The sequence below is a fragment of the Xyrauchen texanus genome, chromosome 8 (genome assembly GCF_025860055.1).
Source record: "Xyrauchen texanus isolate HMW12.3.18 chromosome 8, RBS_HiC_50CHRs, whole genome shotgun sequence".
NCBI classification, from domain to species: domain Eukaryota; kingdom Metazoa; phylum Chordata; class Actinopteri; order Cypriniformes; family Catostomidae; genus Xyrauchen; species Xyrauchen texanus.
The window spans coordinates 37,246,787-37,273,268 of NC_068283.1; the positions used below are offsets into that span (position 1 = coordinate 37,246,787).

Sequence of the window (26,482 nt, forward strand, 5' to 3'; positions counted from 1 at the left end):
TTTCTCTCTCCCCTTCATCTCACCTCCAACTAGTCAGTGCTCCGTCTCTCTGTCCTGCTTTGTCTCTCTCTCTCTCTCTCTCTCTCTCTCTCTTTTACCCTCCCAGTCTCTCTCTCTCTCTCTCTCTCTCTCTCTCTCTCTCTTTCTCTCTGAAGCTCCAGTTTGGTTTGCTGTCTGTCTGTGCGTTGCTGGACTCGTTCTTCTGCAGACCTCAACCTCCAGCCGAACCCGGGACTCCAGTTCATTCTACAGCGGGTAAGACACAGACTGGCATGCTCCACTACAGGAAAAAGAGTTATGAAATGTCAAGAGACAATAAGACAAGAGTGTGGGAACAGTTCAGGAGATAGAAAAGAGGAACAAGAGAGAATGAAGTGAGACAGGAATGGTGAAAAAAGGAATTGTAGACTTGTAAAATGAAAATGAGAGAGACAAATAGGGAAATGCTCAAGTATGATGAAGATTAAAACTGTTAGAGAGAGAGAGAGAGAGAGAGAGAGAGAGAGAGAGAGAGAGAGAGAGAGAGGGAGGGAGATGCAAGTCTCTCGCAAAGACGGCAACATCATCTTGTAATATCCCATTCAAAAACCACAGCTGAGCTCTGCCAGCCCTCCGCACTCAGTGTGTGTGTGATATAGAGGGAAATAGAGAGCTTGTAACGCATTATTGAAATGTAATAGACAGCATCTAGTGAGAATGGGACTCTGGCAGGGATTTTTATGCAGACAAATAAAAATGAACCGGATGAATCTCTCATTAAAAAGCTATTTAAATCCCAACACAATGATGATGAAGTCAATTTGGCATACACGGTTTCCTTTATCATCCATCCAGACTTTCTCTTCCTTGCTATCTCTCTCTTTCAGATGTTGGAGTGTCATTTCTGTGCTGTGCATCTTTTATTGTGTTTATATTAAATAGAGCTCATTCAACTGGGTTCAACTATCAGTTTACCAAGATCAATGATTCACTGGCGTGTTAAATTTCTGCAATAACAATGTTGTCTAAGTAAATCGATTTTACCTTTCCGTCACCTCTCTGATTTTGTCTCTTTCCATCCAGTCTCTTTCCATCCAATCTGTAAAAAATTTTACACCTTCATTCTCAAGTTAACATTTTCCCACATGGACTTTCCATTGACTTCTGTTGTTTTATTCAGCTAATGTATACCCTAACCCCAAATCTAACTCTCACTGAAACCAGATAGCACAATAGATTTTAATTTATGAAGCCAATTGTGGGGTCTATTGCGAGGCTGTGATTTCTGGTTTTACTGTCATTGCGGGACATTTGGTCCTCACAAAGATAGCAAAACCTGACCCACACATACACACAGTTGATTGTGTGGTGTAAAACACATTCTGATAGTCCAGATGTTCTAATTGCACAATCTGGATCTCAGATTTACAGAGAAAGAAGGCGTGAATGGCTGCATTAGTGCTGCTGTAGTCCTCATGCAGGAGAGTTTCTCTGGGTTCACATACACCATATGATGCATGCTGTCAGTGTGTGTCTTTGTGTGGGTTCATGGGGCTGCGAGCACAGATACTGCTGGGATGGTGTTAGTGTGTTAGCTAAAGGATGGCACAACAGAGCGATTACAGACATTCTGCAATGATCGCACAAAGTATGTGTGTGAGTGAAAGGGCTGCCTGCTCAGGTTAATGAACCAAATCAGTCAGACAGACACACTCTCTCACTCTCTCACTCTCTCTCTCTCTCTCTCTCTCTCTCTCTCTCTTTCTTCACTTTTAAATGGATCAACTGTCCACAACAGATTACCAGTATAAACTAAATTATTTTATGAATTATTTTTTTTTGTCATTCTTTGTCAGTTTGTCTTTTTTTTCCAAATCCAAGTAATCCACAAATGATTAATTACTTCTCAGATTACTTTACTGATTACTTCTGCGAATGATTACTTATAAACCATCTTTTTTTGTCATTATTTTTGTCTGTTTTTTTCTTGATTTCTATTATTGAATGTGAAGTGAGTGATTTCTGTGGGATATAGTGTCTCTAAACAGGATTGCAAAAATAATGATTATTCAAACAGGTTTCCCAAACAGTTCCCCCCGTCTTCCGTTGGTCAACCAAACAGGTATGCAGGGCCATTATGGGCCATTATGCTGGAGGGACATTCCAGATTGATGAGTGAGTTAACAAAAAAAATAAAATCCAAATCAAAGTAATCCAAGTTATTACTTCTCACATTACTTTACTGAGTTCTTCAGTGAAAAGTAATCGTATTACTAATTAGCTACTTTCTTAAACACGTCACAGAAATATTTTTATTTGACACTCAAAGTGATATTCAAAGATTTTCAAAATGACATCTATATTTATATATACCTTTGTCACATGCCCTTTAAGTGTCACAGAAACTCAAACAGACGTACACATGAACTTGCATGTTTTAAATGTATTATACATAAATAATATTGGTTTAGAAATATGTACTTTGAAGTATTTTAATTGAACGTACTTTAACTACCTTAATGCACATCATTTAGAAGATGTACCTAAAATGATCTTACATGAAAGTCAGTATATTAAAACAAATTAAAAGAATTTAAAATTGTAATATGTTACACTACTTTTTGATCCACCTTTATTATTTTGATCCACCTTTATTATTTAAGTAATTCGATTACAGTTACTAATTACTAATCAGTAAGTAATCAGAAGAATCATAGATAAGACAAGATGTTTTAACATCGATGTTAAAGGTGCACTCAGTAACGTTTTGTTTGTGTCATCTTGGACTTACAGTGACACCTGGTGGTGTGGATGCAGCATCGTTCAAAATCAATAGACTTCAGTTGCATATGTCATTGTAGAAATTCACTATTCAAAATAAAACATGATTAATTAAATCCAAGAGTGAAAGTGTCCTATAACAAGGCTGTAACTGAGATTAAGCCAGTAGTATTCTGCTGGTCATGTGATTCTAATATGGCAGCCCCCATGAGGGCACCCCCGCCCCATGTGGAATAAAACAGCTTTTATAATGTTACTGATATGACTAGAGTCCCCATCTCATGTGAGTGGTCATGACTTTATACATACGATTCAAAATTACACTTAATTTCTTTCGGATTACAACTATTTTAATGGGGAAAAAATTACTGAGTGCACCTTTAAATCCCACTTCAGCTTTTTGGGCTTTTATTAAAGATTGAGTGACATTTAGTTGATGCTATATCTTAAAAATGTTGCTTTGGGAGGTTAGGGCTGTCTTTTGGAGTGTGTATTTATTCCATAGTTTTGATCGAAACGATAGACATATCGTTAATTGAATGTTTGCAGTGTGTCTGTTTAAGTGCGTGTGTGACTTTACATGTGAGTCGTCGAGATTGGACAGCTGGCACTAATTGAATATTGGCAGATAGAAACTGCAATGTTGGTTTGTGTAGGAAGGTGCGCGTGTGTATGTTTCAATTTCTCTTGTACGTGGGAAGCTTTTAGATAAAACTCAATGGTAGCCTATCTCTCACTGATCTCTTTCTGTCTATCTTACTCTCCAACACACACACATACACTCACATCACTCAGTCAGGCTTTCTGGAGATTAATTAATGAGCTGTACTGTTGTGACAGTCTTGAAATGATAGATTAATTGATTCAAGTCTTTGTGAGGTCTGCGTTATTGCAGCCCAGCATTAAGGGTCTCACGTAAACCGTTCAAAGCAATTACAGCCGATGTCTTGTCAGGACTACTTTTGCATACTAATTAAAACAGAAATAACTTTGATAGAAAGGATGGTGATGGTATTGAGTAAAGTTAATGTTGGTGAATGCATGTATGCATCGCTAAGATCTATGACAGCAATAGGTTTGTGCGATATAGTGATATTTATCAGTGAATGCAGCATCATTCAAAATCAAGATGCCATTGTAGAAATGTAATATTAATTTATGATAGATTTATCAATGAGTGAAAGTGTCCAATAACAACACGGTTTCTGAGTTTAAGAGAATACTAGTATTCTACTGTCATGTGATTCTAAAATGGCAGCCCCCATGAGTCCCTGCCCCATGTAGAATAAATCTGCTTTTTTAAAGTGACTGATATCACTATAGTCCTCATCTTATATGAGTGGTCATGATTTTATACATATGTTTCAAAAGTACTGTTGATTTCTTTAGGAGTAAATCTTTTTTAATGAAGAAAAAACTGAGTGCACCTTTAAAGAGTCGACATTGTGTCAGGTCATGTAAGCCGCTTAAAACGCATTCCTTTATCGTTTCCAAAACTGATCTGCATATGTACATTTTTGCCCATTACTCTGATTTTGTGTTGCATGTAAACATCTTTGCTGGTGTTTTTTCTACCTTTTCCAATGTTTGCAAGTGTTGTGCGCATGCCTGTTGGCATCAAAATCAGAGGATAACCTGATGATTTCAAGTCTAATGGAAACACGTATTATTGCATTGTTTTGAATCAGCTAATTTTTGGAAGTTATCAGTGTATTATCAACTCTACGGCCACTTTAAATCTGAACCGCTATTATCAAATCAGTGTTTTAACGATCTAACACTCACAATTTGCAAAACAAGGTATGAGTGCAATACTCTTAAGGAAATTAATTAAACAATAAAAAGCATTAAAGTCATCACAGTTGTAAGAACATTGCTTGATTTTTCATCAGCAACAAAATCATAGCAAATATATTATGATCATTCAATATACCACCAGACCACGAACGCAGGTATGAACAGCTGAACGCACCTACACAGAACCATCACAATCTGCTTTCAGATTCCACACACATTCACCAAGCATGTGCCATCACTCAATATTTCATCTGTCAGAGTGGCCACATTTCCCTCATATTCTGGCTTTAAATTCCCTTTAACCGTTCACGCCTGATCACATAATCATTCAAGGTCAAACGGCCCAATAACTGCCTACTCTCTCAGTACTTCAGCAGAGAAAGTGAACGCTAACACAGAGAGCGCAGGATCACTGCAATACATAAAGATGGATTTTACTTCAATCTAGTGCTGTCTGTAATAGTCTTTATCAGTTCTATAAGGTTCTAATCGCACCTCACAGGGTGTAGCTCTTCTCTAGCTGTGTTGTATGTTTTAATGTGACTACTGTGTGTGTTTGTGGTAGATCTGTCACCATTATAAAGGAACAAATACACCTCTCTTGTTTGTGTCCTTGTCAGGGACAATGTGTGGGTGTTGGGTGTGTTTAATATATGTGTGTGTGTGTGCGTGTGCGTGTGTGTGTGTGTCCGTGTGTGTGTGTGTGTGTGTGTGTGCTATATTTACTTGATAAATGGCAATGGGAAATGGCTTATTAAACATACCGAGTTAAAAACTATGTTTTTTTTTTTATGTAAAAATGCAAAAAGGTTTCTGTGAGGGTTAGGTTTAGGGGTAGGGTTAGGGTTAGGAGATATAAATTAGCGTTAGATCTGTATAAAATCCATCAAACGCATGGAAGTCTATGGAGTGTCCCCACAATGATATAAAACAAGTTTGTGTGTGTGTGTGTGTGTGTGTGTGTGTTTACCTAATTTGGATTTTAGCCATAGTGTTAAAACACCTGCTAATTATCCACTCAGAATTAAGCCACATCCTAATGGACACACACACATCAACTGCCTTGCTATTATCATTGCAAATCTGCTAAATAGGACTCTTTGAGTGCGGATGTATTTTAATAGGGGATTTTATTTGCTGTTGCACTGTGTAAATGTTCAGCGAGAATGCAGAGTGAAGACAAATGTATGTTGCTGTTTTTTCATATTTTTTTTTTTATTTGCCCTGTTTTCTTAGGCTTTGATCCTTATACACTTAATAGTTTGTGTATGGGTAGTTCATTAAATATCTTGTCATTAAATATGTTTAAGAAGTTGAGATACTGGGGGGGGGCCTGGTTAGCACAGCGAGTAAAGATGTTGATTACCACCCCTGGAGTCGTGAGTTCAAATCCGTGTTGAGTGACTCAGCCAGGTCTCCTAAGCATCCAAATTGGCCCAGTTGCTAGGGAGTGTAGAGTCGCATGACCTCCTCATGGTCGCTATAATGTGGCTCTCACTCTCGGTGGGGCGCGTGGTGAATTGTGCATAGATGCCGCTCAACAACCAACGTGATAAGATGTGCAGATTGACAGTCTCAGATGCGGAGGCAACTGAGATTCCTCCTCCGCCCCCTCAGATTGAGGCAAGCCACTATGACACCACATGGACCTAACGCATTGGGAATTGGGCATTCCAAATTGGGGAGAAAAGGGGAGAAAAATAAAAAATTGAGATACTGACAGTGTGACTTTCCAAACTCCATCTGAATCTCTTATTAAAAAAGCATTGTGCTTTTAAAACACCGTAGGACCATTTCAAATAAACTAATGAAGACAAAAAGAAATGGTGATGAGTTATGCTATGTCTATGGAACAGGCTGTATACTATGGAAGAAGCATAATTCTTTTCTCCTGGATGAATTAAAGCACCCTAGGTGAAAGAAGCCATTTAAAATGAGTTTGTTGAGGGTGACGGATGTACTGTTCCAGCCACGGAAGTAATGCCAGTAATGCCAGTAATGCCAGTAATGCAGGCTTTTCTCTCCATGAACCATCGCTTTTAACACTGTATAGCTCCTTTGCTTTATTAAACTTATCATGGGGCCCTTCCACTTGTGGTTACAAGTTATTTGATCTGATTTCATAAAAACTCCAATCTCTCTTTATTCATTTATTATAGCCAAGCTGTCTTTGTGGAGTTTGTATCATATAAAAAAAGGGCACTTCTGCACAATCTCTGAGAGATGGGCTTCAAAGTTATCCATTTTAAAGACAGTAACCTAGGTAACAACTCCTAAGTTGGCACACATGATTGTAAATAAAAAAAGTAACGTCCAAACCACAACCTTGATTAGTTTTAACCAGTCATTAATGCTTTTTGACCAGCCTTGTTCTCATAGGTCAAGAATTTTAGAATAAACCAAACGAACACCTCGGTTGAACAAAAAAGTCAATGCATTTCGTCATCATTTGCAGGCGAACTAAGCGAAGCCTTTTTGGCCAGTAAATTTAAATTAGCGATGTACACTTACCCTTGTAGATTCAAATAAATGTCACCAAAAATCTTGATGTTTATAAAAACTCTTAAAAAAAATAAAAAGAGTTATTTTCATCTAGAAAGCATCAGCATCTATTTAACATCTGCTAAACATCTTAAAAAGATCAGATTTACCATCAACCTAAATTAACACATCAAAGACATATGCTGAATGTCTTACTGGCAGCCGAGACATTCTTAATTGCATACGTCTTAGATGTATTGAAGATGAGCAAACAACAACAACAACAAAAAGTCTTTCAGATGTAAACACACACATTAAATAGACGTATGGATAATGTACGTGTGCTATCAGGGATGTTCATTTACATTAACATTGAAGAGCTATGTAATGATTGCATGGCTCTGATTGCAATGTGATGAGAAATGTTTGAGTTCATATTGAAATCTTTGACTTTTGATTGAAAGCTTTGGTATCTTGGCAAAGTTACTGTAGTGTTATAGAAATATGAGGAAAAAAATTTGAAAAAAAATGAGTCTTAAGCAAAAGTCTCTATTTAATCTCATTCCTGTTTAAGAGTAATAACTGCAATATAAAAGAGCTAATTGACATTTTTCTTTCCTACAGGTGTGTCTGAGTAAGTTAAGTGAGAGTGAGGGATCTATTCTAAGCTCTTCATAGCATTTAAGGTGATTTTCTGGGCTTGTGGCTGACAGGGGAAAAGTCTAACTTTAATCTGACATTGATGTCACTGTGTCACACCAGGAGTCAAACCTTTAATTAACCAATCCCTGACCTCCTAAATGAGGTCACCACAATGGCGGAGTTCCAGCGGGAGAACGGTCTAAAACAGACTCACTCAATCTTATCCTGTTACACTCTACTTTCTTTCTTTAGCCTTCTGGCTATTCTTTCCTCAAATACATGCTGTGATGTACTCTAAATCTGCATGTATAGTTTTAAAAGCAGCTGAGCTCTGGATATATGAATGAGAGACAGTATATATAAAGGCAGCACTCAGGGGAGCTCTCAGGATCTCATTCTTGTTCTGTCTCTTTTACAGAGGTCAGTTGTTCATTCAGTCAGCAGAAAAGAAGAGGAAAAGTGTGTTCCTTTTATTTTCACTTAATAGTGGCTTTATGTTACAGTATTTGTGCTTTGTCATCACAGAAATCCACATGACCTCAAGGTACAATTCCACCCAAAGGGTCAAATAATTGAAGTCATAATAGCACCCTGAAACACAGTATGAACTCATTCAATCTGAGAGCCAATGGGATTTCAGGCCTTCACCCTGAGGGCCAATAGAATATTTATCTGGTCCCATCCGGCTGATAGGAGGTCCAGAGGTCAAGGACGCTGTCTCAAAGTCAGTATGGACTGAATGTGGTTGTTCCCCTACTGAATCAAGATTAGTTTTGATTTATTCTCTGAGATATAATTAGCCTTCTTCTCCAGAAGCCTGACCCTAACTCTCAGGGAACCAATGTAATGATTCATATGCAGTTTGGGACAAATATAATTGTCTCTTAGTTGAATTAAGTTCACTGAGTACCTATAGCAGAATGTGGAACACCGAGACAGGGCAGTGTAATTATTAAAGTGTGTTGCCCCTAAATAAAAGTTATTTTCCATCATTGGGCAGAATGGTTCTGACTCTGAACAGGGTGAGTAACAGTTCAAGTAGCATTTCCACTTGAGCATGGTTCAATACGGTACATTAACAAACCGTTCCCGACCTTGAAATCTTAGCACGGTTAGCTAGCCATACTCAGGACAGAGAACCGTTCTGGTGGAATGACTTTAAATATGTGGTGACTCACAATTGGTCACTTGCCCAGTCAGTCCATTCTACTCATGAATTCACAGCACCACAGGGGTGGCTGTGGCTCAGGTGTTAGAGTGGGTTGTCCACTAATTGCAGGGTTGGTAGTTCGATTCCCAGCCCCCATGACTCCACATGCCGAAGTGTCCTTGGGCAAGACACTGAACCCCAAGTTGCTCCCAATGGCAGGCTAGTGCCTTGCATGGCAGCTCTGCTCTCATTGGAGTGTATGAATGTGTGTGAATGGGTGAATGAGACGCAGTGTAAAGCGATTTAAATACCTCTAAGGTTAAAAAGGCACTAAATAAGTGCAGACCATTTACCACAGTGGAAAAAGAAACCGTACCAATTAGCCTGTATCAGTACGGGATGGTGTGGTTCCAAAAAGAGAACCATTTGGTCCAATGTTGGAGAAGCTCTTTAAGAGTTTGCACCCATGATCACGTACCCCCTGCCGATGGCTTTTAATGTAACTCATAAAATTTACCTCAGCACGGCTGGACAAATCCAGCATCCAATGACAATGTTTAGACCATAAGAAAGAAAAACCATGATGCACATGTTTATTTGGGGGGCAGGCTATCTAGGAACATTGTCAGTTGCAATGCCATTTGACTACACAGATTCCTGGATAGAGTACCATGTCCGGTACCACCACCCATTTGGTTGGACAGGACATGTGTTTCCCTGAGATTCATTATATGATCAGTGGTTATGGATTGAAGCTCTTGGTCAAGGTGATGATAAAGGTTATTTTTCTTTACAAGCTTTGAGCATTATTTACATGCATGTCCATTTAAAAGTACTTAAAATTTTCTAACATTATCACAGGGAGAATTTGGCTCGTTGCTTCCAAATATTCCAATTCCCTGACATCGGGAACACCCATTATGAAGAGTTGCTAAAGCGCCAATTCTCGTCATACATTTTGCATCATCAGGTTTCATTTTCCAACTAAAATTGCATTTTTACTCCACTGACAGGTTAGGTTTTGGGTTGGGTTTGGAGGTAGTGTCAATAAAATAATTTCTTTGCAACACACTTTGGCACCCTTCAAGGGCATTTTACCCGGTAACTATAGCTCACGCATGCCCATAGGTTTAAAATTACATCCTGCTTCCTGACTGTTTCAGAATACACTGTGAGATTAGTCTTAAATGCATGATGTGGCTAAAAGACCACAATACTTTCAGATCCACATTTGGAATCTAAGAACCAATCGTATTTCTCCTCATTTGTGTAAGCCCTATCTAAACTCACCAATCATGAGTGCATTGCAATTCTGAAGGTCATTTTGCCCTTCCCAAAACTGACAAGACCCCCAAACATGTTCAGTAACACTGGTGCTGTTGGCTCTAAGACGGAGAACTCTGGGATAGCCCAGGAGAAACAGTGGTCATTGTGTGGAATGAAGTGACTTAATTAGGTTAAACAGTGCTTTAATACCCAGAGGACTCTGAACAATTACATAAAGAGGCCATTATTACAGTATTACTACTGTATGTGTGTGTAGCTTAATACTTTCATTGAGCCTTCCCCCCTATAAGAGAATGCATTACTACTACTTCCCCACCCCCTCCCCCCTTTTCCTTCTGCAGTTCTTTACGATGCACTTAGCGCACTGTTTTTGCCTAGGGCTCATGCTGGTCAGTCACAGTATCTGAACTGCTGTAAGAAAATGAAACACAGTAGTTTACTACTGCCCTTGATCCTGATACGGGACCACTCTCTCTGTCTCTCTCTGTCTCTCTACCGATTCGGAGCGCTGGTCATTTAAAAAAAATTCTACAAATCACTCATTAGCTCATTTATTACAGATTTTGTAAATTTTTTATTATGCTTCCAGCTGCAAGATTATATGACTCTTTGCTTCGTGTAGCACAGTTCACCATGTTTAAAACAGAGACATTGCGCGGGGATGAAATGGCCCACTCGTGTACTTATGAATGGGAGAAATACTAATGTTAAATATGCCGGCTGTAGTCCCACCTTACACTTAAAAGAGCCATTGCTTGTTTGATAAAGGTATCACAATTTTCTATAGGAATAGAAGTCCCACCTTAGATTTAAAAGAGCCAATCACATTTACCTGTAACCACATTTGTACTGTAAATATTAATATTCATACATTGTAGTCATTGGCGTCTTTCACAGCACTAAAGGACACCTAACAGCATTACAAGAAATCAAAAAGTCACAATCAATTTAACAAATTACAGCATTACCATGATCATAGAAAACATGGAAATGTCTGGGAATTACATTTTTCTTTTATTGTCTTTTCCAGGCCTGGAATAGTGATGGAAATGAATAAAATCTCAAATGTCATGGAAAAGGCATGAACATTTTTATAGGGATTACAGGTTTTTCTAGTTTTTCTTTGTATTAAAATAGTTTTTGACTTAATATTGCTCTTTTGTACAGATTTACAAGAGTAAAACTGGCTCGAATGTCATAGTGATTCTGACTTCTCAGTCAAACAATGTGAAATGGAATCCAGTTATTTAAACAGAATCTCCGACAATAGTTTTGTACATTTCACTCGCCATTCATAGTGATAATGTAGGAGCGGTGTAGCTGCTTGGAGGCATTTCGAATATGTTTGGCTGAAGGTTTGCCTCAATCACCATTCACTTTCATTGTATGGAAACAAGATTCAATAAAATGTATGTCCACATTTTATTAACTCATTTTTCCATGTAGTTGGTGCTACTGCTTGTTGTTGAATGTCTGTGTATGTGTAGATTTGTTCGTCATTCACTGAAGATTTGCTGACTGCAGAGACCCTTCAACTAATTCTGTTTTCAAGGATCCTTAAACGTGAACAACAACCCCCTCTAGCGCGTGCACACACAGACACACACACACACACACACACACACACACACTTATACACGCACAGTCTTACACGCACATTGCAGCAGATATGAGTAGAATACTGATTTCATTTTGGTCCTCTTTTTCATGCACTAAGCTGTGGACATGACAAGAATGTGAATAGAAAGAAAAGAGAGAGCTAGAGAAAGAGCTGCCAGCTTGGTTATAGAGTAATAAAAGGTGATAGAGGAAGAAAAGAATGAGTGAATGAATGAGAATGGAAGAATGAATGAATGCAGTTTAAGATTGGAGAAAGAGGAATGAATTAGCCGAGCATCAGAAAAATGGTCCAGACAAACACATCTGGTTCTGAAGTGGGCCAGTTGAATGTCACCTTCCCCTTAGAGCTAGTCCAGGTTTGTTATGGTATAGTGGTCCAGTTTTGTCAGGGGGAATGGGTTCTGTTTATGATTCAGCATCTCACATTAGTATCAGTCTGCCTTGTGTTTACAAGGTAATGAGTTGTTACAATTAACACTTTTGAGGAAGAAATACTGTAAATCACTGGATTTGCTAAAGTAGCATCAAAACTTTGAAAGATATTCAGAGTTTTGTTTGAGGCACTTATTACCAAGTAAACAAGATATCCACAGGCTGAACTGGATAGACCATCAATTCATTTTTAAGTGGTCAGTTCTTGGCCAGAATAAGCTGAAAAGTGGACCACACTGTATGCAATTAGTCAAATGATTGGCTACAAGTGACTAAACTTCAGGCTGCGTCAGGTCGACTGTCCCTGTGATAAGTTTGTTGTACTGTAAGTCACTTTGTAAGTCTACTAAATGACTACTTACTTCACACTTGGCCAGACCAAATTTTCCTGTCAACTGAAATGCTTATGTAATTAGCCTGCCTCCTATGAGCTGCAAAACTTCATTGAAATGTGTGTTTTTACTGTATAAAGTAGAAAAAGAAGTAATATGTTTAGTGCCTATAAAATAGTCTTTATCGTGTAATGGAACAACCTTTATCGTTTAATGCAAGAACTTTTTCTCCCATAATTTTGAATTCATTCCCTAAATATTATTACTTTAATCTCATAATTATGACTTTATTCCTAAAATATTACTACTTTAATTTATAATGTTTACAACTGTATTCTCATAATTTGTATTTAATTTCCAAAATATTGCTACTTGTCCTCACAGTGCTACAACCTTAACTTCGTCATACGACTTTATTTTCTGTGTTAATCTAATAATGCAAGGACTTAATTCACGTTATTTTGATTTCATCCTCAAAATATTACTGCGTCTATCTCATAATGTTACGACTTTAATCTCATAATGTTACGACTTTAATCTCATAATCCTGAAACATATTTGTAGTTTTGATTTTGATACTTTAATCTCATAATGTTAAATTTTTTATTTGGTAATTTTTACTTTATTTCCATAATATTACTACTTTAATCTAATAATGCTACAACTTGAGTCGCTGAATTTTTTACTTTATTCTCAAATATTACTGCTTTAATATCTTGTTCCAACTTTCTCAAAGCTTTATGACTGTTCTCTTATAGGCCTATTATGAGATTATTCTCAAAACATTACAACTTTATATATATTATTATAATGTGGCACTAAACACTAATGTAGCTTAGTGAGTTAACTGTGATTTTGCGGCGTACATTAATGGCTAGCAAATGGTCTGCACTTATATAGCACTTTTTTTAATCTTAGAGGTTACCAAAGTGCTTTACACTGTGTCCCAATCACCCATTCACACACACCAATGATGGCAGAGCTGCCATGCAAGGCACTAGCCTGCCATTGGGAGCAACTTGGGGTTCAGTGTCTTGCCCAAGGACACTTCGGCATGTGGAGACATGTGGGCCGGGATTCGAACCATCAATCCTGCGATTAGCAGCTGATCCGCTCTACCACCTGAGCCACAACCACCCGAAAAACCCTCAAAAACATTATAATCTGGAGTTTGCAGAGTGTAAGTGGCTTGATGGAGAGATGAAGAGACTGCAGAGCTAAAGACATGTTTCTATGGACCCAGGCAGTGAAGTTGATCTGTTAGCAGGCTGTAGAATTGGTTTTACAGTTTTTCTGAAATGCTAAAACACATTTCACAAACGTTTCCTCCATGTTCCCCAATGTGTAAACACAACACCCTTTTCTAAAGCTACATAAACACAACCACACCTTCTCACTTCAAAACTCAATCTTTCACACCAAAAGAGCAGCTCGAAGCTTTCAAAAATGTAAACATCATTACACTACAGAAAAACAATTGAAAACACAATGCTCAATTTGTGAGAAGGTTCTTGGAAAGAACCATCCTTGGAAGGCCTCCACTGGGATGTCAACACAGGCCAGCTCCATTGCCCTTAGGAGGTTCTCTCTAGTGTATGGTTGTCTGTCATAAACCTTCCAACTCTACGATGAGAAGAACTCCTCTATAGGGTTCAGGAAAGGGGAGTAGGGTGGCAGACAGACGTTTAAAAAGTGGTTACTGTTGGTTGTGAACCACTCTCTGATTTGGTTTGTTCTGTGGAAGCATACATTGTCCCAAATATCACATAAATGTGATGTGCGGGCCCAGGACGGCATTGTTGGCGGTCCAGGAGGATGTCTTTTAGCTCCTCTAGGAAGGTGAGGAGACGTTGGGTGTTGTAAGACCCAAGGACAGCATGCCGGTGGACAAGCCCCTCCAAACCTATGGCCGTACAAAGAGTAATATTACCCCCCCGTTGACCAGGAACCTCAGTGATGGCTCTTTGGCCAATGATGTTACGGCCTCTTTGCCTTCGTTTCTGCAGGTTGAAGCCAGCCTCATCCAGGAAGAGGTACTCATGAGGTCTGGCCATCGCGTCCAACTGTAATATCCTCTGTGAAAATGTGAAAGTGCACAGGTGTTCAGAACAACAGTCAATCAGGTAGCACAGTATTATCCAGAAGTAATGTAGGCCACTGAGCAACACAGTATGTCCACTAACTGTACTGTGAACATGGATGTATACTTACTTGCACATACTCGTAACGTAGGTCTTTGTGTCGCGCAGAGTTGTGCTCAAAGGGAACCCTATAGACCTGTTTCATCCGCATCTTTTGGCACCGGAGAACTGGTCTATTGTGGCCAAGCTGACATCATCAATGCTCTCAAAGTTGACACTATCGGCAATGACTTTGTCTCTGATCTCCGGAGTCTGATGAGGTTGTTCTCACGAACCATATCCACAATGAGGGTTTCTTGTGCCGCTGTAAATATGGCAACCCTCCCACCTCTATGTGGCATTCTTTCAACTCTAAAGAAAGAAACATGTGTTGTCAATTGACATGTTTTACAATACAGTAACAACTGATTTGAAACCAATAGCCTACTTTCACAGGCTTGTAAAATTGTATTGTGACAAAGAAAGCAATAGAGTACAATACCTGTTGTGTTGTCTGAATGCCCTGATAATGGTGGCCACGGTGAACCTACTCAGGTTTGGACGGACTCTTAGTCCTGCTTCAGCCATTGTCATGCCATGGACAATGACATGGTCAGTGACTGTTGCTCGCATCTCGTCCGTAATCATGGTGCGAGGTTGTCGTGCTCGCACCATCTCCACATTCTCCTCTCCCTTGTTGGCCTCCTCCTCTCCCTTGTTGGCCTCCTCCTCTCCCTCGTTGGCCTGCTCCTCTTCTTCCATGGCCAGCTCTTCTCCCTCCTCTGACTCAAATTCCTCTTCCCCTGACTCTGCCTTCATCCATTGTGTTTGTTTGGAATCTTCAGCAAACTGTGCACTCTGAACTTGCTTTTATACATGTGGTCACAGCATTAGCAACAAGTGTCTTCAATTTTGAGTCGTTGTGTGTAATGAATGACGCCAGGTGTGTTCATTGCGTTCAAATATTGCTGACTGTGGCAAGCATTTTGCATCACATGAGCTTTCATTTGAGAATATGAGCAGAGTTCTTTTGCAACTTGTGTTTTAGCAAGGAAAAATGTGTTAAGATTTATGAGAACGGAGGATTGTGTTTTGTGAATTGTGTTTTCATGTAAAATGTGTTTATGATATTGGAAAATGATGGCTAGATTTAGTAAATGTGTTTAGACAACTGGTCATTTGGTTTAGAGGATTGGCTTTTGTGTTTTAGCATTTGAGAAAAACTGTAACATAATACTAACTTGTTTCTCAAACTCTAGAATGGCGACATGTCTGATGAAATCAGATTCTCTCCTGCAGCTCATCAAGCCAACCTCAAATGTTTCTTCAAGAACTGTATGATTGATAGGGGTCAGATTATGTAGAATGATATTTTCCTTCATCTTTTGAGGTTAAAGGGTAGTATGAAAACATAGTTTAAAACTTAAAATGTTCTCCCCAGTGAAAAATAGACAATTAGACAAAATAGACGACATTCTGAACTTCCGCAACTTTCTAAATTTGATTAGGATAAGGAGTTAAATATTTTGTTGTGATGCTCGTTGTTTGTTGAAACGAATCATCTTGGTTTGTGGGTTTGTGTATGTTTATGTACACGTATTGATCTCAAGTACGAACAGAAACATAACATTCCTCTCTTAATGAGCAAAAAGCCTCACTAAAGGCTTCCATGCCCTAGAGGATTACTTAATTGCCAATTATTTACTGTTATTGCAGTAATCATGAGGGTCAAGCGACTTTGCCAATACAGATAAATAAATAGCCTCATCAGTGACTCCTGTTCTCTGTGAAATACCCATAATTCATACAGTGAGGAAGTCCATAGATGCACACAAGGAAGTGGACACACACACAATGTTAAAGCATAAATGTATCTCAAGGTTCCAGTAATGACTTTGACAGTCAACCCAGAATCTGGTTTCACATTTGTCGCAAACCAGCGGCCAACAACAAGAGCCTGTTTTCAGAGAGCTTCTTCAATCAAATCTCCATTAAACATCTGCACGGGTGTCACGCCTGAAACTAAAAAGAGAAGCTTATCCACCGTTTAATCATACATAATCTTTGTACTGATATTACAGCTTCACAAATGGGATGGGCTCATGTTCCGGCAGCCACAGCAGGTGTTAAACACATTAAGATTAAAATATTTATTTTTAAGAATGTCCTTTAATTAGGGAATTAGCTTGTTTATGTACTTGATTATTTTATATGTGATTATCAGCAGCATATGTGGGACGCTTTTCTATATTAGGATTGGTATTTACTGTATATTCGGGTCATTTTTAGAAAACAGTGCTGTTTGTGTGCCATGTTTGTCACCATGACTTAATATTAATCAAATTAACAGGATCCTGAACTTAAGTCACATTATTTGATAAATCTGTCTGTTTAGAATGGCATGCAAAATAAATCATTAAACATTTTTTTTAAATGTAAATGTTCAGAACATTAAGACTAAGATTCAACTTTATTGTCATTAGAGTACAGGTACAGAGCCAATGAAATGCAGTCGTTTTTACATATCCCAACTAAGCTGGTGTCAGAGCACAGGGTCAGTCATGAAACAGCGCCACTGGAGCAGATAGGGTCAAGGGCCTTGCTCATGGGCCCAACAGTGGTATCTTGGCAGTTTTGGGGCTTGAACCCCTGACCTTTCGGTCAGTAACTCAGAGTCCTAACCACTGAGCCACCAATGGGATAGAAGAATATCAACTATCTATATGACTCCAGTGGTTAAATCCATGTATTCAGAAGCAATATAAAAGGTGTGGAGGAGAAACGGAACAAAATGCAAGTCCTTTTTTTACTCCAAATTTCCACTTTAACTTTCACAATTGAAATTAATCAGGCACCACATTTGACTTTCAGATGTAAAAGTGAAAGTGTAGATTTAGAGTTAAAAAAAAGACTGTTGATCTTTTGCTCAGTATTGACATACAGAGCTGAGATATTTTTCTAAAAATCTTAGTTTGTGTTCTGCAGAAGAAAGTAAGTCATACACATCTGGGATGGCATGAGGGTGGATAAATACACAACAATACACATCCTTTCCGGAGGTGGCTTGTAACATGCTACAAGCGTGCAAAACAAACATTTCTTCACTCCACACAATGCCTTCATTTTACACCAAGACAAGGATATATTTCCAGATTAAAATTACAGCTCCAATTTAAGAAATTAAGAAATTTAAGTTTTACAGATTGTGACAATGTGGGCCTGTCTTTGTCTTGGTGATACTCATTCATGTTCAGCATGAATCTGTAACTAGGTGACCTCAGTTTCAAAGTTTGCATTTTTATATCAGCGCTGCAACATATCAGTGCCTACTGTATAAATGCTTGTAAATATCCGCGTTAAGTGCAAATGTTTTGCCCTGCCTATTGCCATTGTGAGCATTTCTGCATGTGCAAGGTTGGCGCATGCACGCCATTTGACAGATGCGGCGGCTTGTTCTTATGGACAACACGCTTCCAAACACAGAGATAAGGATATCAATGATCATTTACTCACCCTCATGCCATCCTAGATGTGGTTTTTTTTCTTCTGCTGAGCCCAAAGATTTTCAGAAGACTATCTCAGCTATGTTGGTTGATAGTATGCAAGTAAATGGGTACCAAAACTTTGAAGCTCAGAAGGCACATAAATGCAGCATTAAAGGAATTTAAATGACACTGGATCAATCTACTGTATGTCTTACAGAAGGAGGAACAAGTAAGAAGTTATGAGAGGCGGACAACAGTGCAAAATATTTTTTAAATTTTTTTTAGGAACAGTCATCCAGGGGCATTTTGTTTCTTAAATGTTTTTTTTTTTTTAAACAGCACAAAAGTGCAAATTCTGGTGACTTTTGGAGCTGCATTTTTACATTGTCTTGAGTAGTGTTTTGCAATAATTTCAGTATGGGTTAAAAACAGTGTCAGAAATTAACTTTTTTATTAATGGGCAATATTTGATATTGGATTGATGCTGTCTAGACTGGAAGTGTCCGTTGCAGCAGTATGAATGTCATTTTAGAGCATAAATCCAAACTCCAAATCAAGTTCATCATTATTTATGTGAACGCAATTACTTCCTTGTTCCCTCTGGAACAGAACCGATGTCTCAGAGGTGGTTTTTGCAACATACTATCAATAGTGCTAGGGAAAAATGTCTTCATGCAAGGAAGTGATGCAAAAATGTCTGATGGGGGATGACGTTTGTCAGTAATTCGGCTAGGGTTGATTTCAGGGTACATTAACTTTCAAAAGAAACATGTTGATTTCCCATGTGATCATGTTGGTTTCCTTGATCTGTATTTGGTAATCAACCTAGTCAGACAATTATTTCTCAGTAAAATGTTGCTGGGGTACCACAGAATCTAGAAAGAGTCTAGTGACGCCCCTAGACCCGTCATGTGTCCAGTTCTCTTTCTTTTCTCTGTTCCTTCAGATCTCACTGCCTTTTTTTATTACTCTGTCCTTCTTATCTTTTATGTTTTTTTATCCACTCTTGGTCTTTTCTCACCTATTTTCTTAACTTCTCTCCATCCCTCCTTTCCTGTGGGCAAAGCTGCCTATATTCATTACTTTACCTGCCTCTCTCTCTCTCTCTCTCTCTCTCTCTCTCATGGAATAGTGCAAATGTGATTTTCAGTGTGTACTGTGGATGTGACTGAGAACAGTGTTGGTCTTTTAGCAAGTGTATTTCTCTTGATTTCTGTTTAGCACATGTGAACATGAGTACAAGCGTGGGTGTGTGAATAAAAGATGAAAGGCAGACTTTAGCATCAAGGTCTTTCTTTCAGATGAATCCAATTCATCCCTCTGGTTTGGATAGTGTAAATGCTCTTTTTGTTCTCACCTGTGTCTCTTTCTGACTCTCTCTGTCTGTATCTGTAATGATCCCTTTCACATCTTTTCACTTCAGAGTCCTTTTCAGTTACCGTATTGGTGCACATACATGGTTAATCTTAAAATACATTTCCAGTCCATATTTAACAAAGAAAAAGCATTTTCGTGATGCTTTCAAGATCATTTCCCCCCAAGGATGCTCATTAATCCTGTAACACTCAATATTGTAATGAAATTCATTCTGTCTGATTTTAATGTATTCTGATTTTATATCCTGTACAAAAACAGTGTATCCAGATGCCGTCTAATATATGCTATAGTATGCTTTCAGAAGACTGCACATGTAGCACACAAGTTGTATAATAATAATTCCTTACATTTATATCGTGCTTTTAAGCACTCAAAGTGCTTTACATAATAGGGGAAATCTCCTCATCCACCATCACTGTGCAGCATCCACCTGGACGATGCGATAGCAGCCATAGTGCGCCAGTACACCCACCACACACTAGCTACTGGTGGAACAACATGTGCATGTTACAGGCATGTATTTTGTCTCTGGATTTAGGTGTATCCTTCTTTTATAGCAAGATAATCTTGTTTTTTGCTCTATAGCCCCTCTTCTCTCTCCATTCATAATTGATGAAAATCCCTCCTTATTGCAAACATGTGCTCTACAAGACAGAATGAACATCACTACTAACTCAGAACTTCGCAGACTGGTTTTTAGTGTTAAGCTTTACAGATGCTTGCAATCAAACAAAGTTTGTGTTAAGAGCCTTGAACAACTTACAAAATGTGAATTAAGTGATATATTTTAGTACAAAACTTACATAAATAAAAAATGTTAACACCAGTTGGTCAGGTTGGTTTTTTGCATACACATACCAGTTTCCACCCAACTGACCAGGACTCAAATGTGTTTTGAGATTGTCTGTCCTGGTAAAGCCGAAGGCTCTTAGAGTACTGTAAAATATCCACAATCTGTCTGATAAGGACAGAACACCGCCTGGACATGAATACACCTGAAACAAGCAGTGCTTTCTATTCTTGAGCAGATAAACCTAAGCATTTTATAACGCGGTGGCACGGATCAATGAATTTGTCCCTAATGTAAATCCAATACTCAATACAGTAGAATTTCTGGATGAAATCTATCAAATGATGTTACATTAGCTACAGTGGCCTCAAAAAGTATTTGGACACTTAAAAAAAGCAAACAAACAAACAAAAATAATTTCAATGTGACTGCATTATGTCTCCGGCATACTTCAACGAATAGGTGTGACGGAATTTAGAACACAATCTGGCTAAAACGAAGGTGTTTTTGAGTTCGGTATTTTGGTTCGTAACAGTTCGCCAGTACGAACTTTCAGTAAACTTCATACCGGCTGCTAAACACCGTCTTACTGCCATTGGTCAACGTCATGTAGATGTGACCTGGAGCTCCACCTACTTTGAGGCTGACAGCACCATTCATTCAAAGTTCAGACAACACACCGGCGTGTAGCGTTATTAGCAAGCTGGTGCAAACTTACATACATCTGTACGATCATTTGCATAAAGACTTTTTCCAAGAATTAGATTTTTATTTTATTTTAAAAGTATTTTTTTATGAATTCTTCAAAAGGTATCAAATAAAGTGCCTATTTACTCGTAGTTTGAAATGCTGCTTCACTCATGTGCTGTTTGCAGCTGAAAGCCATTCACATCTGCCCAAATTGAGATGTGCCTTATTCTTATATTATATCTTTTGTCTGTATTCCACCCATTAACACTCTTTTATACACCCACCTTTGCAGTAGTATCAGCGTCATCATAAAATACAATAACAGAGGGTAACCAGTGCATTTTATGGCCACGTAAAGCATGTTAGCACATTAGCGCCATAAATGCAGAATGTAAACATGATAAATTACAGATTATCTACTGCATACGTATATATTACTTTAAATCATCATCGAGCAGTTAAACAAATATTTGACCACAGAATGCCACAATTGACCAAGCTGAGTAATACAGTGTTTTATCATTTTAAATCTTGCAAACCTTTTTTGTGCTTATGGGTATTTGTGCTATCTTTTTTTACATTTTGTTGTGCAATTCAATGGCATTCATATATTTTTTTGAATGTATATTAAGTGCCAAAATATTTTTAGATAATATATTTGGGCCACTGTATATTACAGGGTGTAAAGAGAAAGAGAGTGAGGTAGACAAAGAAAAGCACTTTTTGACTTTAAAGTCTCTTAAATTGATTCAATTAAGTGAATGATAGAGAGAGAGAGAGAGAGAGAGAGAGAGAGAGAGAGAGAGACAGAGGACAAGCACTGGAGTGTTTCAAAATCAAAAGACTCCTTCTCTCGAGTCCAGTGTGGTTTAGGTAATTATACATCATTAACGACAGAGAAATTCTTCGGCGTTTAAACAGTCTTAACCGCAGGACTTCCCACACACGTAAACACATAGTTCTCAGTGTGTTCTGTGCCCCATAGCCAATGTAATTGACAGTAATACCAGTCTGACATTCCTGGCCCATGGGATCTCTCACCTTGAATTGGACTCCCAACCGCAATGCGGTTCTCTGAGCACTACAACAGCTCGAGTTAACGATCCTGTGCACAACATTGAATACAATTTACATTTAGTCTAAACGGCAGGTGAAACGTGTAATTCCAGGCTGCTCTCTCAGACTCTCCACTCTCTTTTTGTACTTTTCATATGTCTTTAATGTAATTGGTAAATGTTGAAAGCCAGATTCAAACAATCACTACCCATATCAGCTCCACAACTCAATTTGTCCTAAGCATGTGTGCAAACAACTAAGCCAACACCAACCTTAGTCAGGATACCATTCCAGATCTACACCTAGGATCTTTTTATTTTAGTCTTGGCCTTTTGACACTTTTATTTTGTTTAGAGCTGAGGAAGGACAGTAAATGATGCACAGTCCGAGGAGGATTGGAATTCGGAATTTGAGTGCCAAAGCTCAAACAATGTTTGCAGACCACTAAGCCATGGCTCCGGTTATCCTGAGATCTTTTTGTGGGGGTAGGCTAATCTGTGTTAACACTGCAGAGAAGAAGTGTTGGTATTTGAGATTCAGTGTACACAACAGCCCATGATGGATTCTCCTGATGAACCTGGTTCACTCGGTCGAGCTCACATTACTGCTACTTCCTCTTCCGCACTCTCAGCAGGAAACAGTGACAAATTCCAACATCCATCCATCTTCAACCGCTTATCTGAAGTCGGGTTGTGGGGGCAGCAGCTCTGACTGGGGGACCCCGAGGCGTTCCCAGGCCAGTGTAGAAATGTAATCTCTCCACCTAATCCTGGGTCTTCCCCGAGGCCTCCTCCCAGCTGGACGTGCCTGAAACAAAATCCAACAGTCCAACAATTATGGCTAAAGACCCCTGCAAACTAATGGTGAAGTGCTTCTTTGTTCTTCACAGCCAAAATGAAGTTTAAAATGGCTGAGCAACAACATACTGTTTGTGAACATTCAGACATCAGCCGCACCACTAAGGGAGGCGTTTAGAATATGAGGACATACAAGACCACATGTAAAACATCAACTAATATGACTTCATGCACCATCATATGAGTGGAATTAACACGATATCAGTAAAATAAGCTTTATTAACTATACAACGGTGATTTAAAGTTGTGTATATTTTGTAGATAATGTGTCATTTGTCATGTTTACATTCTGAATCTATGCCACTAATGTGCTAACATGCTATATGAGGCCATAAAATGCACCAATTCATCTACTGCAAAGTGTGTGAATGGGTAGAATTCAGACAAAGAATGATGATAGTCATATCTTACATTGGGCAGATTTTTTAATGGCTTTTGACTGCAGATGGCACATGAGTAAATTGGCACTTAAGAGTATTTGAGTAGATTTGATTGCTTTTGTAGACTAATTTGGCAAAAAAGCATATGAAATGTTTTAGAAAATGTCTCTATGTGAACGATCGTACAAATGTAGGTAAGTTTGCATAAACTCGTTAATAATTCTGCACGCTGGTGTTCATGTTGTCTGATCTTTGACTGAACGGAGCTGTCGGTCTTAAAGTAGGTGGACATGGACCATGGCAGTAGGAAGATGTTTAGCAGCTGGTAAGAATTTTTCCTTAACGTTTGCCTTGGCAAGTTGCTGCAAACCATCAAAACTACCTCAAAAACACTTTCGTTTTGGCCCGTTCATTCTTTGATATCGTAGGGATGTGCAGGGGCCCTAACTCTGTTTCCCCAAAACATCTTTCGCTTTTTCAGACTGCTTGATTGCCTTTTCTGATGGTTATCAATGGACGTGTCCAATAGGAAGTTTCCTCCTGAATACAGATAAAGACTGAAGTCTGACTTTAAATCAATCCAGTTTTGGCTTTCTTCTATGCCAACTTCTCAGAGGTGCAAATGATTTACTAAACCATTAGAGGTATGCAATATTTTATATTTTCTGTTCATGGTAGCATTTGTGTGTTTGTTTCAGAATACAAACAGAGACCCTCAGGGATGCTTTTTACCAGACTTCACTCAAAGTTTGTCTTTTTTTCTGTACTACAATTACTCTAAACTACACATTCTGTTTTCATCTCGCCATTCACAGCGTTAATAGACTTGCAAAACCAGCACCATTGTCTTTTATAGATTGCGTGGCCTTTGTATTTGCCCACATACTGCTATGTTTTAGTAAGGTAATGGATCACTGAGCATGCTGAAATGTAAAACTCTCCTTCTGGGCTCAGCAGAGGACGTTTTTGTCCTAATTTCTCATTCATAGCCTTTCTCATGTGCGGGCGAAGCTTTAGAGTGAAAGTTTTGTATTATCAGAGGGGAAATCTTGCCCCTTTTCTACAAGAGTGTTTGTGAAGTAGTATTACAAAGGTTTACTTTTCTCTTCTCTTGCCTTTCACACTGCAGTTGTGACCTCCAGTTTTTTCTCTCATTCTCATGGATGGATGGATGGATGGATGGACGGATCGATAGTTAGATAGAAATACACATCTGAACAGATGCATTTTCAGTCAGGATTTGAATGTGGCTAATTTTGGAGCACATCTGACCTGTTCAGGAAGCTGTTTCCAGCTGCGGATGGCATAATAGCTAAACGCTGTCTCACCTTGTTTTGACTGAACCCTCTGTATTTCTAACTGACTTGATCTGACTATCTAATGATCTGAGAGGTCGGTTTATATTCAACAAGCATATCTGCAATGTATTTAGGTCCTAGGCCACTGAGTTATTTATAAATTAGTAATAGTACCGTAAAATCAATTCTAAATGTGGCTGAAAGTCAGTGTAAAGACAAGAGGACTGGAATAATATGCTCAGATTTTTTGGGGTTCTGGTGAGAATCCTGGCAGCAGCATTCTGAATGAGCTGTAGGTGTCTAATGGTCTTTATGGGAAGGCCGGTGAGAAGTCCACTGCAGTGGTCCACCCTACTGGTGATGAATGCATGGACAATGTCTTGACTGGATACAAAACATCTTATTTTGGCTATATTTTTTAGATGATAGTAGGCCAATTTAGTTATTGCTTTGATGTGACTTATAAAATTAAGGTCTGACTCCAAAATGACTCCAAGATTCCTGACTTAATTTTTTGTCTTTACACCCCTGGAGTAAAGGTATGTGTTCACCTTGGGAATTTCGCCTTTTTTGCCAAATACAATGACCTTTATCTTGTTTTTGTTTAACTTAGGAAGTTTGGGCCCATCCAACTGATAATTTCATCAATGCACTGGCACAGAGAATCTGGGGCTGTAGACATTTGCCGATAGCGCTAGGGAGATCTAGGTGTCATCAGCATAGCTATGGCATTCAATTTGGTTCTTTTTCATAATTTGGCCAAGTGGGATCATATACAGGTTGAACAGGAGCGGTGCAAGAACTAAGCCTTGTGGGACCCCACACGTCATTGATGTCCTCTCAGATTCATATTTACCTATAATCACATAGTAACCCCCCCCTTGCTCCATTGGTCGGTTGGATGGGTAATTTTTGGAAAAACGACTGGAAATACATTTAAAAAGAGGGTCAGAGAAACCTTCTAACATTTATGATCATTGGAGTCAAAGTCAGACTGGTTTGCAAAGGTTATCAAGCATCACCTTTCTTTGCTTGTTTACACCAGAACAAAATGAATGGTGTGTTTTTAGTTTCTGAATGATTTAGCCTTTGCCTTTACCTCTGGTGACATTTTTACTGCATATTCGATGTTGATGTTTGTGCTTACCCTTTCCCATGCGTTCATTTTTAATGAAAGCTGCTTGCTGTAGAAAGTTACTTTTATTATATCTTTTCTGACATCTTTGCTTTCAGAGATGAATTTATGAATGTTTATTCACTTCTCTGTGTCCCCCATTTTGTCTCTGAGACAGTATGAATAAAAAGTGTGCATGTGCACCTGTGTTTTTGTCACTGAATACTGTATTCCCATTACAAAGCTGCCAGAGGCATTCAGTTTTATGAACCAGTCACTCTGCTCATGATTTTGCCTGAATTCTTCATGCATAAGATATTCCATTAGTTTGGCATATTTTTATGTCTGTTCTATTCACTGATTCTACCACAGAGTATAATAACACAGACAAATCCCTACTGACTGACTGACGGACAGATACTAGAAACCCAACTAACCTCAACTCAAGATTTTTTTTCTACTCAAAGCCAATTTGAGCTGGTCTGAACTGGTTTAGGTTGATTCTTACTAGCGTAGACTGGTTTGTGCCATTCTTGGTTGGTCCTACCCAATAGGCATTGCTTCTGGCTGGCTTGTGCTCAAATTGGCAGGTCTTGTCGAATCTGTTTTGGGCTAATTTGAGCGGGTCTGTTGTGTAAAGTTAGATCAAGATGGGCTCTGCAAAACCCAACTCAACAATTTCAAAAGCTCCTCTCTCCTCAACAAATTGTGTTTCTCTCCCAGCGCCTTCACATTCACAATGCTTTGATGTTCTCTTGTCTAAGATGTGCCCTTGTTTGTCTTATTGCTTTCTAAGTTAGACTTGTTGCGGGTG

At 38.7% G+C, this 26,482-nt stretch overlaps 1 protein-coding gene across 1 annotated transcript in view; it reads left to right on the top strand.

Moving 5' to 3' along the window:
* Window positions 1-26,482, top strand: part of pvalb6 (parvalbumin 6) — a 42,374-nt gene continuing 15,892 nt past the window's right edge. The window contains exon 1 of the mRNA XM_052133184.1: window positions 1-255. The gene's annotated coding sequence lies outside the window, so the exon portion shown is untranslated. The remainder of the gene's footprint in view (window positions 256-26,482) is intronic.